The 21,497-nt window shown below is 38.7% G+C and overlaps 1 long non-coding RNA gene across 5 annotated transcripts in view; it reads left to right on the top strand.

Annotated features, from left to right (window-relative positions):
- Positions 1 to 21,497, top strand: part of LOC121672407 — a 52,509-nt gene that overhangs the window by 10,019 nt on the left and 20,993 nt on the right. For 4 of the 5 annotated variants that reach the window (XR_006018870.1, XR_006018871.1, XR_006018867.1 and 1 more), the window contains exon 2: positions 13,531 to 13,737. This is a non-coding gene — a long non-coding RNA (uncharacterized LOC121672407). Of the gene's footprint in view, positions 1 to 10,989; positions 11,091 to 13,530; positions 13,738 to 21,497 lie in introns of all 5 variants that reach the window. The other variant, XR_006018869.1, reaches the window with a different exon arrangement.

Genomic DNA, 21,497 nt, shown 5'->3' with positions numbered 1-21,497 from the left:
ATTTTCCTAACCAAGTCCACTTGCTTAATTATGGAGCTAAAAATAGTGTTTTCTTTCATAGGTGGCTGTAGTATCTGTATGTAACATAGGCATTACATTAAATAATTGTTCTTTGATTTACAATGCTTTTTTGTATCGGCTTGCCTTTCCTGCTGCCTAGTTTAGGAGCCTAACCTCAGACAAGCAAGTTTGAAATTTCAGGCCATTGTTTTCTAACATTATAGATGGTCCCCAAACTATACAGCACTTATTTCTTTATCAGTTTTAAGAATAAATGAGGTACTGCTTTCTGGTATCCAAAAGGTAACCACAGTTAGGTCTAACGGAGTTTTGGGAAAAGGTGTCAAGAAGGAAACAAGTCAGCTTGCTTTCTGTTATTTCTAGCAGCCCTGAACAGTATGTAATTTGAGTAATAGAAATTCAGTGGAGGGAATAGAAGATTTTGGATCTAACGGCATTCTGAACAATGCAAATTGTGCTAATAGAGCACGATGAAATGTGAGCATTTGGCATTTCAAATGAGAATTTCCCCTCTGTAACTTTACCTTCATTACCCAAAACACTAAATACTCTAAACTGAAGTTGTCTTATTTTGAACAGTCAGTATTCAGGTTAGTCTTTCTTGCAAGCTTGGGGGTTCGGGTCTGAGGCTATAAGCATCAGCCTAGGGTGAAACCCATGTGTGCAGCCAGTCCTCCACTCTCTTAGTCCAGCAGACATGTGAGGCTGTGGCAGTGTGTCAGACTGGGTGAGTGGGCAGGAGAGGGGACATGCACCATCCTGCTGGGGCCACCTGCAGCTCTGGCACCAGAGAGTGCTCTGCTGGTCTACCCACCGCCCTGCCACAACAGCAGCTCAGCCTGTTAGAAAATCTGGGTCAAAAGAAAAATGGAATATATGTGGGTCTGATCTTTTGTCCCAGACAGTTTTTAACTTTAGAGGGTTTTAGTCTTGTAAACAGGCACGTGTGTAACATGTGTGAAGTCCCTTGGAGCTGTGGTGGCCAATACTGGTCAGCTGAGCCAGCAGCCAGCCTCAGTGCCTGTTGTGTCAAGGGCTGAGCTAATTTGGCGAGCGAGGACGAGCAAAAATGAAGCAAAGTGTATGCTAAAAAGAAAAGTTAAAGATCAAAAAGATATCGAAAGTACTAGGGGGCTCTTTTTGAAATTAGGAGTTCTGGCTGCATGATGAATGCAGGCTTGACCTCTTACTTGAAGGAATATTTTAACAGCTTTTTTTTTATTTATTCTAAAGTTAGGCAGTTTTGTAATGGAGACCTTGAAGATGTTTTTAAGTAGTTGCTTTAGAAGCACATTTGCCTAGTATGAGTAAGCTGTAATGAAAGTTTTACTTTGTATTTGCTTATTCAAGGGTCCAACATGGAAGCACGAGAATGCTTTGTAGGGGGGTGAAAGATAAGTATGTCTGTTAGGCATGATACAGTTTCCAAGCCCGTGTGTGTTAAGGCCTAATGTAACTCACTTTTTGTACATTTACCACAGTCTTGTTTCCAGTAAATGAAAGGATTTATCTGAGTGGCCAGAGCAGAAACTTGCATTAAAAATTAGCCAGAGTATTATTCCTTTGCATTCTTTGGGAAAAAAAAAAATTCAAATTTACAATGAAGCTGAGAATAAACAAAAAAAAAATTAAACCTCTACTCTGTTGTTCTTGCTGCAGCTAATCAGGGGGCTATTGATATATAAAGTGCATAATGGCTGCTACAGCTAATAAAACAAAAACTAATTGCGTGTTTAGGTAACAGTCAAATCTATATTGCCCCATCCCATGAATCTGCTGCTGTGACATGTAAGCAGGACCTAGCCCATTGGCTTCATACGGTCAATTCAGATACAGAAAGGAAGCAGGTTTTGGCTCAGTCATGTGCAAACAAAAGTTCTTCTGCACATTCACAACTAAAAAAGCAGGTTTAGGATGATTTTTTTTATATGAATGTAACCCCGAATAGGAAGGAAAATAATTCCATTGTGGTAGTAGTGGAAACTAAATGTTAAACAAGCTTGGGTCAGAAAAAAAAAAACCAACTGTCAGAGCAGCATACTGCCATTTTACCAGTCTCATCTGTTAATATATATGTTATTAAGTAAATATGAATATTAAAAATAAATGTTAATCCTCTTTTGGTATTTACTCCACGGTAACAGTCATATTTTTCTCTTTAATTTTGAAGTTAAAAATATAAAAACATTTTGCTGTTGAGAACAAAGGCTGGATTTTTATTTTCCCCTCCATTTAAACTACTGATTAACAATTTATTTACTTGTCACTTATTGTTGACCATCCCAATTATTGCTTTTTATTTGATATTTTACTTGCTGTTTTTTCTGGACAGTATATGAAATAGGTTTTCATTTCTGTAGGATTCTAATCCTCTATTTCTACATACATTACTAATATTTTCCTGAGAAATATCTTGCCTTTCAAGTGAGAATTTCCCCTCTGTAACTTTACCTTCATTACCCAAAACACTAAATACTCTATACTAAAGCTGTCTTGTTTTGAGCAGTCAGTATTTGGGTTAGTCTTTCTTGCAGGCTTGGGGGTTCAGGTCTGAGGCTATAAACACTTCTGTACGTATGAGTAAGTCTAATTTTGTTAGTAGTCTAATCCAGCAGGGCTCCTCAAACAAGTATGTGTTTGCAGGCTTGGGACCTGCAGATATTTGGATGGAGGAGATGATAGGGAAGGGCTACAGATACCAAGTTTTATTTTTAATTACACATGCCTGCCAGGATCATCAAGAAATATGACAGTATATTTAATGAAACGGACTCTTTGGGACACATGACACAAATGAAGCTGTTTGCCTGATTTGATAACCTAAAATAAAATTAACCTAAATACCTGATATCTTAATCAAATCTAATCATTGTGATTGTTGAAACTTTTGGTCCTGATTTAGTTAAATTTTAGGTACCATTCAAACATCTAAAAATCTTCCCATCTGATGATACCTGGTTGAAAAATTTGCAAAAGCAGGAATCATTTTCTAAAATTTGTCGGGGATCAAAAGGCTTTTAGAAGATTCTATAAGATTAACAGCCTTTTGGGTTTTATATAAAAGTTGTTAACGACTGCTGTGTTTTTTCACTAAGAAATTTGTTTTGGTTAGTTAGGCCTTTTTTTCCCCTTCACCACACCCCTTCCAAACTGCAGCCACAAATTAAAAACCATCTAAGAAAAAGCTACTTGCCTGGTTCTTGATACTGCTCTTACTTAATTTAATGGGATCAGTATCAGTTTTAGAGGTGAGGGGTATGGTGTAAAAGCAGAAGGAGAGAGGTACATAAAAAGAGTATTTCACAACTTGGAGAATATTTATAATGTAGTCAGAAGCCTGTGCAATGAGAGAAAAGGGATCTGTGGATATAGTCAATGGTAAATAAGGAAACACGACAAATCAATGTTTTAGAAGCCATGCCTACAAATATGACAAATATATCTACCTAGGAAATGGCAATTAAGTTTTTTAAAAATACTGGTTTTGCAGTAGTGAAATTAAGAAAAACTCTGAGAGTCAAATTCTGCGCTCAGACATATATTGCCTGATGGCATCGAGGGGGAAGATTTTAACATCTCACATCTGACTTGGAACCAAACCAAAAAGACTATTTTCAGATGACTCTGGAGTGACTTCCAGATCAGAGGATCCCAAATTGATCTGCCAGTGTATAGAGAGATGATTTCATCAGGCATAGAGAGCAGTCTCTTTGGAGTTAAACACGATAGCTATTGAACTGTACATAGCAATGACAAATGGCAATTTTGGCTTTTACAGGGAAGAGGGAATTTACTCATATGCAGAACTTCATACTACAGAAGACTGTCTGCTAAAATGAGTGACAGAAATACTGGCTATCATGCCCTCTTCAAACTGCTGTGTAATGGCTTTGCTCCTCTGTCCTGTAAATATGACTAGCCCAAATGCATTGCTAGGTTCTGTGATTCAAACAGAGCATTAGTAAGCAGGACTTCCAGATCCTCCTCCAGGGTCCCCCAGCTTTCCAGTATAAACCTGGACAGACATCTCTTTTTCAAATGGTATGTAGTATCTACATTAAACATATTTAAGCAAAATGGAGGCTTCAACAAGCAGGCACAGTTTTGGGTAGACTGATCCTAGGCAGCTGGTTATCAGTTTGGGGAGATTGGCATACACACATTTATTTATTCACTTTCACTTCTTTTATGAGTGTAGCTTGGTGATACCATCTGAATATCCTGGTTTCTGATCGTTTCTGAAGGGTCCTGTCTGGAATAGTGATTTGGTCTCTCTCCATTTTTAAAAATTCTTGAGCAGAAGAAAGAAGGCAGCCTGTTGTGTCAGAAAGCTGTGTACAAGGATAAGTGGAAAGGCTCTGGTGGGTCTTCCAGAACCACACTGACCAGAAATTAACTGTCATTTATCTGGCAGACACTTAACAATATCAACAAGTCAACACTTGTTTTTTTTCTCAGATGTCTTTAGAGGACCCAGCTAAGCTGCCTATGATGTTTCTTAGCCCTTTGTTTCAGAAGACAATCATCAAATCTTTGATTCTTACTTGTCCTGCAAGACATTTCATTTATGAGGCTATTGACATTCACAGTCTAAAAAAATTCCAAATTGAAAGTTGTTGTCTCCCTGTTGTTAATCAGGATCAGATTCCTGAAGACCAGCAATGGGGATGTCCCTGTTACCTTTCACCAGGAAAAATAGGAAAAGAAATGTTGCCTGAGTGTCTTATGTACAGTAGCACCAGAGTTGACAAAGCTGGTTTCCTGGCATTGTTTCATGCCTTGCTGTAAATTCTGATGGATGCTTTTCCTGCAGTTGGGCCATTCATAGCTGCCCTCTCCTGTGTGGATTCTCTGGTGCCTAATAAGGCACGCTGTCACAGTGCAGCCTTTTCATCCAACCTGGGACATTTACATGTCTCTGTAAGTCTTGCTGGCCACTTGTTTCCACAAAACTTGTGCAAACTCAGTTACCATTGAGACCTGTATTTAAGTACCAGGACTGAGTACAGACTACCAGCACATTCAGCAGTTATTGACCACCCTTATGGTCACTTTCTGTGTGTCTTGTCCATGCACATGTACACACACATGCACACACACAGCATGATCACAAGGCTTGTTGCTATAGGAAACCAAGCTAAAAACAAGCAAGGTCAGAAGGCATGAGCTCATTGTTTTCCTTTTCCTGTTCTTTCTTAAAAACTCCTAACACAGGCTTTTGTTATTCATTAGATTAAACACAGGTTTGGATGCTAGGTGATGGAAATCATACTTGCTGCCTGCTAGTTTTATACTGCATGACATGGTGGTGTCCATCATGGAGTTTGTCTGGTTGCCATCTTTGTCAGGCCTTACCTCACTCCCTAGTCAGTCTCTACTAGATTTAGTGGTCATACTTGCTGCTTGAGCTTGCAGTTTCCTTCCTGGTCCCCTGCTTGTTGTTGAGAACGTCTCCCATAATCACTTTGATCTCACTGCAGAGTTTTGCCCACCTTGAAAAAAGTAGCAGCATCACAGGAACAAAAGGTATTCCAAAAACCCAAGCAGGGTCATCAGTGGTTAAATATTACAGAAATCGCTAGTCTGGTTACAACTGACTCAACTGGCATCTTTGCTTTAGAATAAATATTTATAGTGTATTATGACTAAACCTTTATAATACAGAGGTACTTCCCTGGGCAGGAGATCTGAGGTATACCGTAACTCTCCATAAGGGAGACACTTCAGACCTGGCACCATGTATCTTGAAGGCTCACATCACTGGCTGTGTCCATGCTAGTGAATTATATGCATCCTGCATTTGGTAACTGTTCATGGGTAACACTTCTTTCTTTGTCCCCCCTAACAGAGCAGCAAAGTGTCACTTTTTTGACCGACATGGTTACTTGCAGAGACTTATTTGTCTTTTCAACATGAATTGTTGCCTTCTCTTCCATCTTCTTCTATCAAATACACTTGCAAAGTACAAGCCATAAGGAACATCTGGATATATATGTGTAAAACAGCTTAGTTAGTAATATAAGCATAGTATGTATTTCTTTATCTCATGTAAACATTCAAATAAGGTGCCTACAAATGGGCACAGTTATTTGTACATGTTTTATCATGAGTGAATCAAAATAAGTCAAACTTCGTATTTTCCATATACTGTTTTAGAAATTCAGAAATTGGACACTTACTTGGTTATGGTGGCCTGTCCCCATGGCAAGGGAAGGCTTGTGCCTTGCTTCTGATTTTCTCTGCTTTCACATGTACTTGCTCTTACAGAGGTTCTGTTCTTGGGTAAAATCAGAGAAATGTCAGCCTTGAAAAATACTTCCTCTTGTCCTGTCTGCATGCTTTTTTGCTCCAGTGGATGGAAATTATGTCTTAAATGTCTATATTGTTTATTAATGATTCCTTTGCAGGGACGATTAGGAAATCCCAGTGGTACATAGCTCACCCCAATCCTATATGCATTTCTACATCTTCTTTTCCCTGTCTTTGTCAGTGCTGCAGAAACAGAGTACCCAAAGTCACTCAGCAATGGCCTCCAGCCATCTCAGTTTTGTTAGGCCTTCTAGGGACAAAAGCTCTTCTCAGCATCAAGGGTTTATTGAGGAGGGGGAAGAAGCCTGCTAGGGTAATGGTGGGAAACTGTAAAACTTGGAGGGCTTCTGGCCACCAACAAGGGCACGGAAAACGCATTTTCTGAAACTCTCTTTCACCACCCATCCCCAGCTTCCCTAGAACTGTATCACTGTCTTTACTAGTTGTATACACAGAGTTTGGGCTGCTCGTGGTGCCAAGCCATGAAACATTTGCAGTCTGGGAGCTGTGCTGATGTTATCAGATTGGCAGAGAAAGGAACTATGAACATACAGTTATTTTCAAAAGCCATCTAGGAGATTAAAGTTGCCACAGAGTGTGCACCTATCTCCCTGCATTCTTTCAAACCCTAGGGATATAGCTTTAAAATCCTTAAAGAAAAGGAAACTGGCAGCTCACTGAGAGACACTTCAGACCTGGCACCATGTATCTTGAAGGCTCACATCACTGACTGTGTCCATGCTAGTGAATTATATGCATCCTGGACCATTCTCTGGCACTGAGGTCAACTGGCACAATACATCCAGTATCCATACTACTAAGCTGTCTTGATCTCCCAAGACAGGACAGCCATATGCAAAATGTCTCTTGAGAACAGTCCCTGGCTCGTGGTAGCTTTCAGCCCTCACTCAGAAGCTGTTTGAGAGAGTGCTGGTTGGTCCTGGCCTCAGCCATGCCAGGGATCTTCGAGAAACTGGAGAAGAGATGCCAACAGTAGTGTCCCTGGCACCATTTCATGTTTCAGAGAAGGTGTAGCCAGCAGTCTTGCAGGTGAATTGTGGGTGCCTTTGCCACAGTAAGAAGATGGAAGGGTTGATCCTTTTTACAAGGGCTGTAGTTCCTTCTCTTTGTCAATCCCTTTGTCTTCTCACTTAAACATGAGATTTTATTCTGATGAATGCTGGAATGGCTTACTATTTTCATCTGTTTAATAGTTTGCTGTTGTGATTGTATTTGATTGTGTTTGAACTTGTATTTCCCCAAGGATAGGGAAAGGGATTCTATAAATATTATTTAATTAATAAATGTCAGCTTCTTTTGTAATGTAGTCGGGCAGCAAGGATGTGCACTGGGAGAGTGACCAGTACGGCCAGAAAGGCATTGCTGTTTTTATTCCTGTGCCACATTCGCCATAGTTCCAGTGCCACTGTTGCCAGAAACTCTAATGCCACCACAAAGGACATTATCTATTATAAAACCCTTGCTAAAGCCCCAAGGTATTGAAGGCAGATAATAAATCACTTAATACCTTCTCAGGTATTTTTTTATAACTCGTAGTTTGCTGCCACGATCCACAGAAAACCTGTAATGGAGGTCCTACTGAAAGGATGCACTTGGTCAAAAGTTCTTGATTTGAGCATTCAGATTGCTTTGATCCCTTGTAGGCTCTTCAGAAGATCACCAGAATTATTTTGTTCCAGTATAATCTTTCAAGGTACATCTTCATTCTGAAACATCCTGTGGAGCCTGATGGAAGCTCTGGTTGAATTTGGCCAGGCATGTTAACTGGGCTTCTGCTCACTGACTCATTTGTCAGCTGTGGTCTAGGAGGCACAGTGTTAGCCAAGGGGAAGAGGTTTCCTTCTGGTGATTATTTTGTTAACTGAGAAGACTTTAAATTTCTTGTTAATAATATTTTACAAATCTACAGGTCAAAATCTGAAATAAAAGACAATATTTTAATTAAATGCTGGTATGTCCTGGGCAAATCAGTGATGATACAGGACCATGGAGATTCATTGTAGTCTGTTAAGGTTGTGTCTACATTCTCAAATGAGTGTATCTATTCCTAGAGCTATCTTGGATACGTAAACAAAATATCTTAGGTATTTTTGCTATTCTGAGGCTTTCTGTTAGACTGATAGTTGAGTGAAATATTCTGTGGGACAAATGCTGTTTGCTTAACTCATGGGAGCTAGTCTGCTTATTTCAATGAGTTAGCAAAGTGAACTGGATTTTGTTGTTTGGGGACTATTCAGAAAGCTGTGCTATATTTTTATGGAGGATCCTCCAGTAGTGTGGACGTCACTATATGATTAAATCAATGGGAAACCTGTGGGAAAGTTAGAAGGTATGGCATTGAGTTCACAACGTATTGAGATTAACAAACACATTCTTGAAGGGGGGCATGCACAAGGCAGATGGAACCAAATTCTGATACATTTCAAATGGTATTAAGTAGTAGTCATTGGTATTTCTTATGCTGTATGTATAGGGCTTCTGTGGATAGAAGGACTACTGCATATACAGCACTGGGATTATTATGTTCTAAACTGAGAATTTTAGAGTAGTTTTAACAAATGGTCTATTCATTTGTAAAATCTGGAAATGTATTCTGTCAATGGAGGTTAGTACATAAAGACTGATGACTGTTGGAAAAAAAATGTGAACTTTTGTTTGAATATAACTATTTGTTTTGATGGTAATTGAGGCAATTCCTTCACTTTCCACAAACATTCATTAGATGATATTCTGTGGAAAAACTGTCACATGCAATGATGCATTTCTGTATCCATATGAATGCCTGAACTGGAAGTTTGTGTGCAGTTCTTAGGGAAGCCTTTGATGGGTTGTAAGTTTACCAGCCAAGGGTAAAAAACAGATGTCAGGTGATTTGTGTGACCAACAACCCACTATAAATACTAATCTATGAGTGGTGAATTCCTAAAATACCTAAACCAGTCATTTTGGTGAGTAGCTTGTGAGCAATCTCATGGGCAGAAGTATGTTGGCAATTACTCCTTCAGTAATTTGTGAAAAATATATCTGCTCATTGACATTTTGGAAAAAAAGAAGACAAATCACTTAAATGCATTGCAGGAAATATCTTGCCAGCTCACAACCCAAAACACATGACTCTACTTACAAATATTTAGACGCCTTCTGATATTTTTGAACTTCTGGTATTTCTTATTGGAAGAAGTCTGTCTAGATGTGCAGACCCCCCAGTTCCCCAAACAGCAGAAATGTAACCCCAGAGCTGTGACACAATTTGAATAAAACCCCAAATCTGTATGAGTGGCTTGGTCCCAATCTGAAATTTGCAGCTAGATGGCTTTTTTTAAACAAAATTTCAAATTTTTATGCTTGGATATGTTAAAAAAGATGGATTGCAATTTGAACTTTGAACCAAAATTCACTTCTGAAGGCTGTTACGCATTAGCATCAGGGATCCTAGTACATATTTGAAAATGCGGTTATTGGCAGGCATTAGTTTAAACTCCTCTGCAGACCACAGGTAGATCCAGAACAGTTCATAGCTCGTGATTTATGATCTGCTGCAGTTACAAGATTTACGAGGGCCCATTCCGGCAACATTCCCTTCTCATTGGCCCTGAGAATCAGTTCTGCCATGCTGCTCATCTGTGACATGCTTTAGAGGTTCAAAGGAGGTTTGTTTCCTGTGTCGTCTTCTTCCTTTTATGTCTTTGCTGAAATTCCCAACAAGAAAGGTCATTTATAAGGGTGTGTGTTTGTGATGTAGACATGGGACATGAATTGAGACTGACAGATTCATTTCATGCAGGATACATGAATAGTGCTTGCAACTTGTGGTCCATATGCGCATGGACTGATTTCAGATTGGTAGCTTAGCTGGCATAGCTACTTCAAATGTGTTCCTTACAAGGTTATTTGTGCAATTTCAGCCTCATTTCAGTAGTGACTGGAAAACAGATCCCATCATGTATAGACATGGAGCTCTTCATGTGTTCCTTTTCTGGGTTGGGGGGGTAATATAATTTCCTGACACAGCTGTTTATTTTTCTACAATTGCCTAATTAAGACTGAGTTTCTAAAGCACTATATTACTAAAATAGTTTCATATTTCACTAAAATTTCTTCTGGTTCTCAAGTATACAATGACTGCCTTTGCATAGTCAAAACAGTATCCCTCCATTATAATTTGATGGTACAACAGCATTAAAATTACTTTATGTTGTCTACCCATCTATCACAGTATTCCAAAAGCAATTTGTAATACGACAGATTTTGGTTTTATATTTTGTACAGTTAAAAAGTACAAAGAATTTTGAAACCCTTCACATTCAAGACCAGTGAAATGGAAATACGGCAAAACCACATTCTGCAATAGGTACCTCACAAATAATTTCTCAGTTGCATCTGTCTGGCTATAGAAATAATAGTTAAAAGGGCAAATTAATTGTTTCTAGCTTAAGATTTTCTTTAGAAATAAACCAACTGAAGTAGAGATATTTCATTGAACTTCTTCCTGAAATATACGTTTTTGTTTATATTTTTGGATTTCAGCTTTCCTCTGAATGATTTGCTATCCAAAACAAAATCAGAGCTTTTCTAGTACACAGTAATTAAAAAAATGAAAACTAACAAGTAATAGAAAATGAGTTTTGTTTGTTGTAGATTGGTGACCTGTACTGCAATGCAGAAGGCAGATGATGACCTGAAAGTCAGAGAGACTGAAAAGAGGGACAAAACTTATTACAAAATGATTACTGAAATTGGTAAGAAATTTGTGCTTGGAGGCAGTCATGTGTCTTTAAGCCTGTCACGACTCAATTCAGCTTCTTCTTTTTTAAAGTGTTCAGTGATGAGACTGAATAAAGCATTCCCAGCAACTCTGGTAACGTCAGTGCTGCTGGCCTGAAATGTTCCACGTTTTGTCGTAGCCCTTCTCCCCACATGGGATGTGTTAGTACACCTTGTCCTGTTATCAAGTGCCCCCCTTCTTCTGCCCCCATTCTTCTTTCAGGCACTGGGATTTAGAGTATAGGTTTTTGTGAGAACAGGGGCTGGTCCCCTTTCTCAGGATTTCTTTCCTCAACAAACAATGACTTTGCACAGTGTCTGATTGGTTTGGGGGAGTTGTTTATGGTAACTACTTGAGTTCAATGGAGTTTTTGTGTTTTCTTTTATTGTTGCTAATTTGAATTTATTTTTAAAAGGGGAATTAAATTACCGAGACAGGAAGATATTGATGCAAATTTCCTTACTGCTAAGTTAGTAGGATTGAAATTAGGAGCATGTACATATCTTCAAGAAGCATCAAAAATATATAACTACAATTTAGGGACCTTAGAAAGATTTCAATTTTAACAGAAATGTAATTCCTTGACTTGCTTAGCTCATCTGTTTTTTAAATGCAATGACCAAGACTGAAAAACTCTTTGCATCTTCAGTGATTCCCTAGGATTGTGCTGAACCCTTCCTGAGAACATCCTACGCAGATGTCTCCCTGTTTTCTCCAGGGTATTTCAAAGACTCCCCAAACCAAGCAGTGTGAGAATTATGCTTTACAGTCTGTTCCACCATATATCTTCTTTATAATTTTACCTAGAAATTTTGTGAGGGAGTTCCAACAGCAAAACTTACACTGTGGAAGTGTTGTAACGTGTACTACCACACATACATACATGGAATTATTTCACAGCTCAAGAAGACTAAATTCTCTGAGATTAGCCCTTTTTAGCCAATCAAATGCTACAGAAATAAAACACTTCTATTATTTGTATCTCCTTTTGTGTACAGCTATCAGTGTACATTCAACCCAGAGGATCTTGTGGTGCTTTGCAAATGACATATGTACAGGAATTCCTTCTCCTCTGAAATGCCCAGGCTTAGAGGGTGGGCTGCAGCCAAGAAAATAATCAGCTTACAGCACACTGCATAATGTGTGTGAACTGCACAATGTGTGTAAGGATAATTCTGGCCAAGGGCGTATCAGACAGTACATCTCACAAGTGCATCCTGCTGGAAAAGGCTAATATTTAAAAGCTCTATTAAAATTTTAAAAGCTATCAACAACCTTCTTCGTTGACAGTCAGTATGATCCACTAAGTTTTCTTTTTATTTACACATGTATATCTATTTTTAATATCCATACATACAATTAAAATGTTGATTTATCATTGAAATCCCTAAAACTTGTCTGCTTTCACAAGTAATTTCCTTTAAGCACCAGGTTTTAATAACCGGTGATAAAGGGAGTTAGAAGAAACTTGACTTATACATCTGAGAGGACAATATACATCTATATTGACTAAGATAGGACAGTATATATCTATATTGACTAATGATACTAACTGACAGCTCTGAGTACCAGCCCATACACAGACTTACTAGTATAAACTGTGAGCTAGACAGTGAAATGTGTGTGGGCATTTTTCTTTTTAAATACTATAGCTCCTGCTGACTGTTTCTTGTTACTTATGTAGTGCTGCTAGCTTGGAGATCCCCAAACATTTTACCAAGGTTAATTGAGGAATAAGCCCATTTAAATGGGGAAGAAAAAAAAAAGTAAGAAAAAGGCTCCAACAAAAACCTAAAACTTTTTTCCCTGTTTAATAAATGAGAAACCTTCAAAGAGTTCTATGATGTGGCTTTGTCAATAACACGTGGTGAGCCCTGAGTTCATACCTATTGTCAAAACTGAGTGCCATTACTACACCTGTCAAGCTCTTTCTCTGTCTGGGCTTATCCTTCAGTTTACCTTTGGAACAGAAGCAGCCAGTTGTTGTGGGACTGTACAGTCCTACTACAGTGAGACTAACTGTGGTTGTCCAGTAGCGTCCACAACAGCTGGAGTGTTGACTAGTAATTATAAGAAGGTCAGCAATGCTTATAACCTCCCCAGTGGTACCAGTCTTCTATTACGAAGACTTTTCATAGGAGACCTTCAATAAGTGCTCCAATGTCTTGCGGAGAAAAATATGTTGATGTGACCTCTATACCATCATGAGGAGAAAGGGCATTGATAACCTCAATCTTCACCATAAGTCTCGCTTTGCAAAGAATTTAACTTAGCTCCTCTAACTTGTTTTCCTTGCTTTGTCCTCTCCTTTCATTCTCCTCATCTCCGCACTGACTCCTGGATGCCTCTATTCACAAAATTATTACACCAACTCTCAGTTAATGTTGCTATTCAGGTACTGTCTTTTTCTGCAGATTCCTCAGAACAGATTTCTTCTGCAAGTCCTTTCAGAGGAGATCTACCAGTGAAATGTCCATGATAACAGATTGAAAAGGATGATAAAATAAAATGGTGAGGACTATGTGGAACCAAACAGCAACCACTGGCTGTCTTCTGTAGAACACCCTTGCGCTGCTCAAGCATCCCTACTTTATTCCTGCCTTTTCTTCATGCTCCCTAAGGTATGTTTGGGATTAGTTTAATTTAGAATATTAGCTTCTCAGGAACCAATGTTTTTTAATATTTTTACCTGTATTGGGATATATGCACGTATGGCACTGAATCAGTAACAAGAGGAAAGGCATCAGCACAGTTCCTTTAGCTCAAATTTATGTGTACTAACCAAAGGATTCATTATTTCTGCTCTTCCATGCTTAGATTTCAAAGTCAGATCTTTCATGACAAGGCTGTAGATGGAAAACCATACTTTGAAATAAAACTTCAAGAAGTAAAGTGGGGATAAATGATCTTTATAAATGTAATCCAAGTAGTTATTATTTAATAGCTGATATTTTTGCTTCTCCCTTCCCACTTACTGCTGAAAGACATCAGCAGCTTATAAAGAGAAAGAGCCTGGCAGGGGAAAAGAGCTGATTTTATTTCTGGAAAATAGGGATTTCTCTCTGGAATATGTGTGAGTGCTGGTATGTACACACTAAAGTGTGCATGCATTTAGTGTAGTCACTAGCTTTGAAACATGTGCACATGGTCTCTCTATGAAAAAAAAGATGTTCAAGCTCAGATAAATTTCCAGGCTGATTTGGGCAGAGAGACAGTAATGGGGGGTTATGTAGCCAGGATGCAAATGCCTTCATAATGTATATGCTGTCTGAGTGTAACTGTGTGTCCTCTCCATGTGTGTCTGCGTGTTGATGAAGTGTTTTGCATTTATTTTTCTGTGTGTCTGTCTGGACATACATACAATCCATTTTACCAGTTCTTCCAAGGCAGTGTGAGTCATAACCATATCCATTTAGCTGTGTTTGCCAAGGCACATGTTTGAGTTCATTTGAGTTCTACATGTACGAGTCAGGAGCTGTGCTTGTCCATGATCTGTGTATGCATGCATTCATGAAGACATGGTTAACCTGCTTTGGTCTGATCTGGAGAGGTGAATAACTCTGTGCAGAAGGGTGTATATGAGGGAAGTTTGCTTTTACTAGTTTGCAGATATTTAACATATTCTTAGTGTACAGAATGCTGACCGCTGAGTGCTTATGACAACATCAGGGTTAGTAATGATTGCCAACATGAAAGGTATTTTAATTTATCAAGATAATAATGTCCATATTCTTGCACAAAATTGATTCTATTTTCTCTCATTCACAAAAAAACCGCCCCAAAACCCAACCAATCAAACAAAAACAACAACAGCAACAACAAACCCCCCCCAAAAAACCCAAACAAAATTACAGCACTATGAGAAACCTGACCTTTTTTTCTTAGGGGAGTGCAGAATATGGCCAAGATTGGTTTTGAGAGGTTTTTTTTGTTTGCTTTTGCCTTATGCTTAGAAATACAAACCTTTAGATTTTTGATGCCAAGTTTGGAAATTGCATCCCTAGTAAGTGTTTTAGAGGCACTTTGAGCTGTCTGGTGAGCCAAAGTGAGAGATTATACTCATCAGTTTTTCTGTCTACTTAATTTGTTAAGTGAAGTAATCTTCCTGAAGTGGGAGCATTTCACATAGTTTTCCAAAGAACCAGGAATTTTTTTTTAATGGTAACAGAAATAAAAGTATTTCAGTCTCCAGCATCTTGAATAAAAATAAAGACTTGAATTTTTATTGCTTCATTTAATAATTTAGGTCCATGCAAAGTGAGTGCAAAAGAGGTATTGATGCTCTATTTTGCACTATTCTCTTACCTGAGTCTTGAAACATCATTCCTAATATGGTACAGAGTACCAGCATGGTGAAACAGGTGCTTATACAGAGCTGTATATACAAGGGCCAAGACAGCAGAAAATTAGGGCATAGGGGCCTATCCCAATTCCCACAAAGGAAATGGGAACTGGATTAAGCCTAAACCTCTAATTACATAGGGGTAATAGTCTATCAGGACTCCCACAGCAAAAGGGAGTTGGATCAAGCCCAAGACTCTAATTGCATTTTTTTCCTTGCCATTTTTGTTCATATATTTTGTTTACTCAGGCTCATCATTACATTATTTTGTAACTATTATGATAGGATTAGTGGCCATTAAATATCTGATTTCTGAATGGTATGTCTTGTTCCTTGTCACTGATGTCCCTGATCTATGTCAGAAAGGTTTGTATATTCTGGTTGGTATAGCAAGAGATAGATACATTTACCTAATTGATTGAAATGGATCAAGGCTTAAACATTTCCTACCATCACCTCAAAGAGCCATACTACTTTTCTGTGTGTAGAAAACAATAGAGTGCAAGGCCACACCAGCACCTTTTTCTTCCCATTTATCCTGGTGTTCATACCAATGCCTTTGAATTTCTGCAGTGAGGCCTAGATATATCCAAGGAATTTTATAAGAAAAGAGCATTACTGGCTATGTGAGAGATAGCTATTACTTGGAGAAAGTTCCAATGCTGTCTGTTGTTTTGGAGCACCCCAATACACTTGTTCAGTTTGTTCAATACCAGATTTCCTCCTCCTCTTCTAAGAGTAACTCTGCAGTGGTATCAACATGTCATCTACAGTGCAGATGTTTGGAGATTTGTCCCCTCTTTGAGTCCCGTCCCCAAGCATCCCAGCTCTAGAGTCAGAAGAGAGTTCTGGCACATACCAGGCAACGAAAAGTGTGCCCATACTTCCAGTGGTACCCTGACTGTGCCATACTGGCAGTCTCAGAAGTACAAGGCTGTACAGAGGCCCTGATACATGATGGGAATTCTCACTGATGACAGTAGAAACTGCATGCGTCAGTCTAGGCAGGACTCCAGGTAAATGATGTCAGTATGGCTTGGAAAACATCGAAGTAGGAAATACATGCTGGAGCAAGGGGCATTTTTGCAGTCATTCCTTACAACATAATTTTACTTAGTCGCCCATTAATAATGTCCTGAGACAGAAGGGTACAGCTTTATTTTGGAGATTTTATTGATTTTTTTTCCTAATTTTGTACTTTCAATTTGTGACCCTAATATATAAGCTCAAAATTAGGGGAGGGCTTTAGCCAATACAGGTGTAGACTTCTGGAAAAGTTTTCTCATGGGAGTGGTGGAAACAGGCAAGCAAATTAGCTGTGGATTTTGATTATTTAATGAAAGGGTTTATATAGCAAGGTTGTCTAAAACAGGAAGGCTTTACCCATCAACACAGAAGATCCCATCCACTGTATCTATCTGGGGAGCTGGGAAGGAGATGATTATAAATATTTGTTGGAAGGACAGGGTGAATCATTGATATAGCTATTCATTGCTTTCTGGGACAGAAGGACTTTGACCAATTTGGAGGTGTTAGTTCCCAATTAATATATTTTTGGCTACAGCAGAGGTACAGAAACGTTGAACCAAATAGTAGAAGACGTGTCTGTCAATTAAACTATCCAGGAGATGTATTGGTAAGCGACCTTCAGTTACAGAGATATAAAGACTAAGTAACCTCAGTCACTTCACTGGAATCATTCAAGACTTAAACTGACAGAAAAGAGGAAGGAATGTCTTTCTCTTTGAAACCCTTTTATCCCATTTAGAATAACACAGCCTTAACTTGTATCTCCTAAATGCAGAAGGAAATATGTTTTTCTTTCAGACTGAACAGTATTTTGGTGTTTAGCTCACTTGACATAGTCTCTGCCAAAGAAGGCCATTTTTTCTTTTTGAACTTACCTGGTTTGCAGTGTTTCCAACATGTGCATTAAAATCCATAGGGCCACATCTCACTGTAGTCTTAGCACTTGTTAATATTTGGAAGGGACATTTGATAAGAACAAACAGGGTGAAATAGATAATGATAAACAACAAAATGTTTAAAAGTAGGTCCAACTACCTTGATTAAAACAGATTATTTTTTACATTTGCAATGAAGATTAGTTAGAACTGTTTCAATGATTTGTAAAAAGTAGTATCAGAAGGCCATTTTAGTGACTTGGAGTTTGCTGCCCTGGGCTGCGTGGAGCCTGGGAACTCAAGGAGGCAGAAGAGTAAGCTGGCCAGTCCAGCTTCACTGTTCAACATGACCAAAGTACACCAACACACAGATACTCCAGGCTGTGAGATGCAAGTGAACTTGTAAAAACTGCTCCCTTTAGCAGTTCTGTGTGCTAGTGGTAACAAAGGTAAGGAACCTATTTAAAACATATACTTTAATCAAAATACTTAACCTTAGCACTGCTTTTGAAAAAAAAGCAATGTAAGAATACCTGTCGGATCCATTTTAAAAAATAGGTTCTGTTTTACCATGAGAGAGAAAACCACGTGCTGGCTGGGGAGACACTTTCATCAGTGGGCACTAACACTGAGGTAAGCAGGTCTTCTCTGTATAACTTTAATGACAATGACATGCTTCCTCCCCACCTCCTTAACAACAGATGCAAAGTGAGGTTCACCTGCAACCAGTGAAGTTGTTAGAGTTTTGGGGGGATTCAGAGGGGCTGGCTCTGGCAGAATTCTGCTAGAAAGGGGGAAAGTGCAGGTTTTGTGATTCAGCTTCTATAAATAAATACCTAAATTGCATGTAATTCGGCAGCTAAGCATTTCCTCAAACACTAGTATCAAGATGCTGACTAAAAAGTAAATAATATGAAAAATTTCTGCTAGTAAAATCTTCTCTTTCCTAATACAAAAAAAAAGTGGAGAAAATATACTGTACTGCAAAATTTTTTTTGAAGGAGGGAGTGTGTATGAAGAAAACTATTTGAGCTAAGTTGAAGATGTCTGAATGCAGAAATGTAAAAAAAACCCCAAACTTTGACAAGATTTTGCATACATCTGTAGTTCATTGTAACCAGGGGAAAACTGATTGTTCTGCAAAGTGCAGACAGACAACATTCTACTGGCTTGGACTGCGGCTCTGTGTAGGTGGTGTGTTGGCCCTTGGCAAAGAGTGACTTCACAGTGTTAGGTGATAACGTTTTAAACAGTTATTTAAACTAAAGTTTAAATGTTTTAAAGCCACATTTCAGCCCCCAAAATCTGAAAATCAAGGTACATCTTACTGCTTCTCATAGTGCTTATTGCAGATCTCTGTGCTCCAGTCCTAATGGAGGTCATGATGCTTTCCCAGGCAGACTGAGGTCCCACTCTCTGTAACTCATACAGGTAGTTTGCCAGCATTTCAGTGATATAAGTACATGCAGTGGATCTGAATTCTTACTGGCATACGTGAGAGAAATTGCTAAAATCATTGCAGCTGCAGGTGTTTGCATCAGTAGCTTTGGCTTTAGTTTGTCAGTAAAATGTGGAGATCTTTCCCCTCAAAATGTTTGGAAGTTTTCTGCCACGGGTCAGTGCTGTGTACCACCCAACTCCAGTTTCACAGAGTACATTTATATGTAGGGAACTGAATGTATGTGCTAGGAATGGGAAGTGTTTTGCAGTCACTTCTCTGGAAGGTGTGTGCCATAAACCTGCTGTAAAGAGTTAACACCACTGGGGGCTAATCACTGAACACTTGCTGACCTCAGGGGATTTCATCAGACCATACCCCAAGCGGCTTTTGTGATCAGACCCCATGAAGACGTTTCACAAGTCATGCATGCATTAAGGGTTCAGTTGTGGTTTTTGAAAACTGGTTTATGGCTGTTTTCTTAGGTGAAAAAAGTATAATAAAAATGTTATTTTCTGCTTAATGCAGAGTATTTTAACTTCTCAGAAGATAGCTCTTAGTCCCTGCTTACCCATCTGGCCCCTCGGGCTGGTCCTTTTCATAGTAGGGTTGTGCAGCTGAGGGTGTAAGAGCACAGCAAAGACAAGATACCTGAGACTGTGCAGTCAGTGGGAGAGCTACACAAAAGACCCCTGCCACTGGCAACTGAACTGTGACCATTAGATTCCAGTTCAGTTAAAGACCTTTTTTTTTTTTTAAAAAAAAATCTGGGATTAAAATCTGGTTAACCCTTTGGAAGTGGGGGGGTGAGGGGGGTGGGATGTGGTGGGCAGTTTTTCTAGGAAAACACTAAAGTATCATTATCTACTGTGAAAAGGCTAATAAAGGGTAAAATCAGCAACTCCATGGCTCATAATACTTGTGGAGCAGGTACTTTTTTAAAGTGGACTAACTCTTTTCATACCTTGTAATAGATACGTTACCTGTATAAAAGCACTTTTTCTAGTTTAAATATTTGTCTTTACCAATGATTAATGGGCTCTGAACTTGAACTTGCCTTTTTTACAATTAAGGAAATATTCAAAATTGTCTCAATAGCCCTAATTTGTATTTATCAGTAATGCATTTTTAAATTCTTTTCGAAGTTTTAAATAGGACAACTTACAAATTACATTCTAAATAGTTTCACATCTTCTTTAAATAAAACTTTGTTACACATCTAGACCAAAATTTTTTAGTGAGACAGTTTTTGGCCCGAAAAAGGGTAATTCTGAAGGGAAAAGTTATCAAAGCTTTATTTTTGGCAACAGTTTTTCAAAATGACACAAGGTGTAGTCTGCTGTGCCTTGTGTAGTTTCAGGCTCTTGCTCGGCTTAAAGTGCTCACGATTTCCTTGGATCAGACCCATAACTCTCTTTGTCACCACAAATAGAGCCATCAGTGTCACTCAGTTCCAAAAAATACATTAACCCTTTCCTGCCCAGCACCTTCTCAAAGACTTGCTTCAACTCCAGCAATTCAAAGAACTATCGGTGGAGAGCTTTGCTGGTTGATTTGGTAACTCTTTAACAGACCATCCTGATTTAACTCCTGGATTTAGATAATATAAACGACTTTTCACCAATTCTCCCTCTCCACTCCTGGGTCACACTTTCTGTGTTTGCTGGAAAATTTCTTGCCAGCTTGCTTCTTTGTGGGGGGAGAGGTGAAGCCTATGACTTCACAGCAAATAGACCAGAGGCATCAAGGCACAGGTAAAACAGATAGAACTACTAATTTTTTCAACTGTATACTAGCAAAAGCATGCATCACAAAGGCCTGATCTTGAGCAACCTCCCATGCCTTTCCATTGCCCTCACTGTTTGACACCTGTAGGTTTGTGGATTGGAAGCCAGCTTTCATCCCAGCTGTTACTGGTGCCCTGGGTCCTGAGCATGGAGGACCTGTGTACCTGGGTCCACACTGGCCTGGGGGCTCGCGAGCATCCTGCTCTGTCTCTGCACCACACTCTGCTTGGGTTCAGAGGAAATTTTACATGAGACTAAATTGCACTGCTTCCTGAAGAAGTTTATAAATCCTGGGACCTAGATTGACACAATTAGTTCCAAAAAAGTTTTGTCCTGTAAAATAGCTTTGATCAACATCAGAACTAAAAATGCTTTCTGTTCCTTGCTGGAAAAAGTAAGGAATTTCTGCTGTCTATTTGGAGGCTAAATAGTGAATATTCATGCATATTCATGAAAATAATAGCAAGGAACTCAATAGGAACTTTTCTGTGGATCAGAATTATTCCTAGGAGTGCAGGTTAACATAATATGGCCCCAGCAAAATCTCCAACTGATAATGCTGCAGTGCTTCCTCTTATGGTACCTGGCTTTTAGAGCTAAGTTTTGAAAGCAGTAAATCAAAAGTAAAAGTTAAAACTTTTAATTGCATGTTTCCAAATGCATTATACATCAAACAATATTAAGTATTCCAAAAGAATTAAAAAACAAGTTAAAAAGCCTTTAGCTGTAGTTTTGTTTGAGTTTCTTTTCTTGGATATTTGGGATCTGCTATAATCAGTTCCACAAAAATTAAAATCTCCAGGACAAGCAGCTTGAATCTTTAAGTAAATAAGCAAAATTTTGCACAGTACTAGAGTTTTTAAAGTAAAGAAATTGAATATTTGATTTGTAACAATAATTTGCAAATTTA

The sequence above is a fragment of the Corvus kubaryi genome, unplaced genomic scaffold, assembly GCF_017639235.1.
Source record: "Corvus kubaryi isolate FWS band 111438036 unplaced genomic scaffold, C.kubaryi_AGA036_p1.0 61897, whole genome shotgun sequence".
Taxonomy (NCBI): Eukaryota; Metazoa; Chordata; class Aves; order Passeriformes; family Corvidae; genus Corvus; species Corvus kubaryi.
Note: the sequence above shows the minus strand (reverse complement) of the source record. Positions and strands in the feature narration are given on the sequence as shown.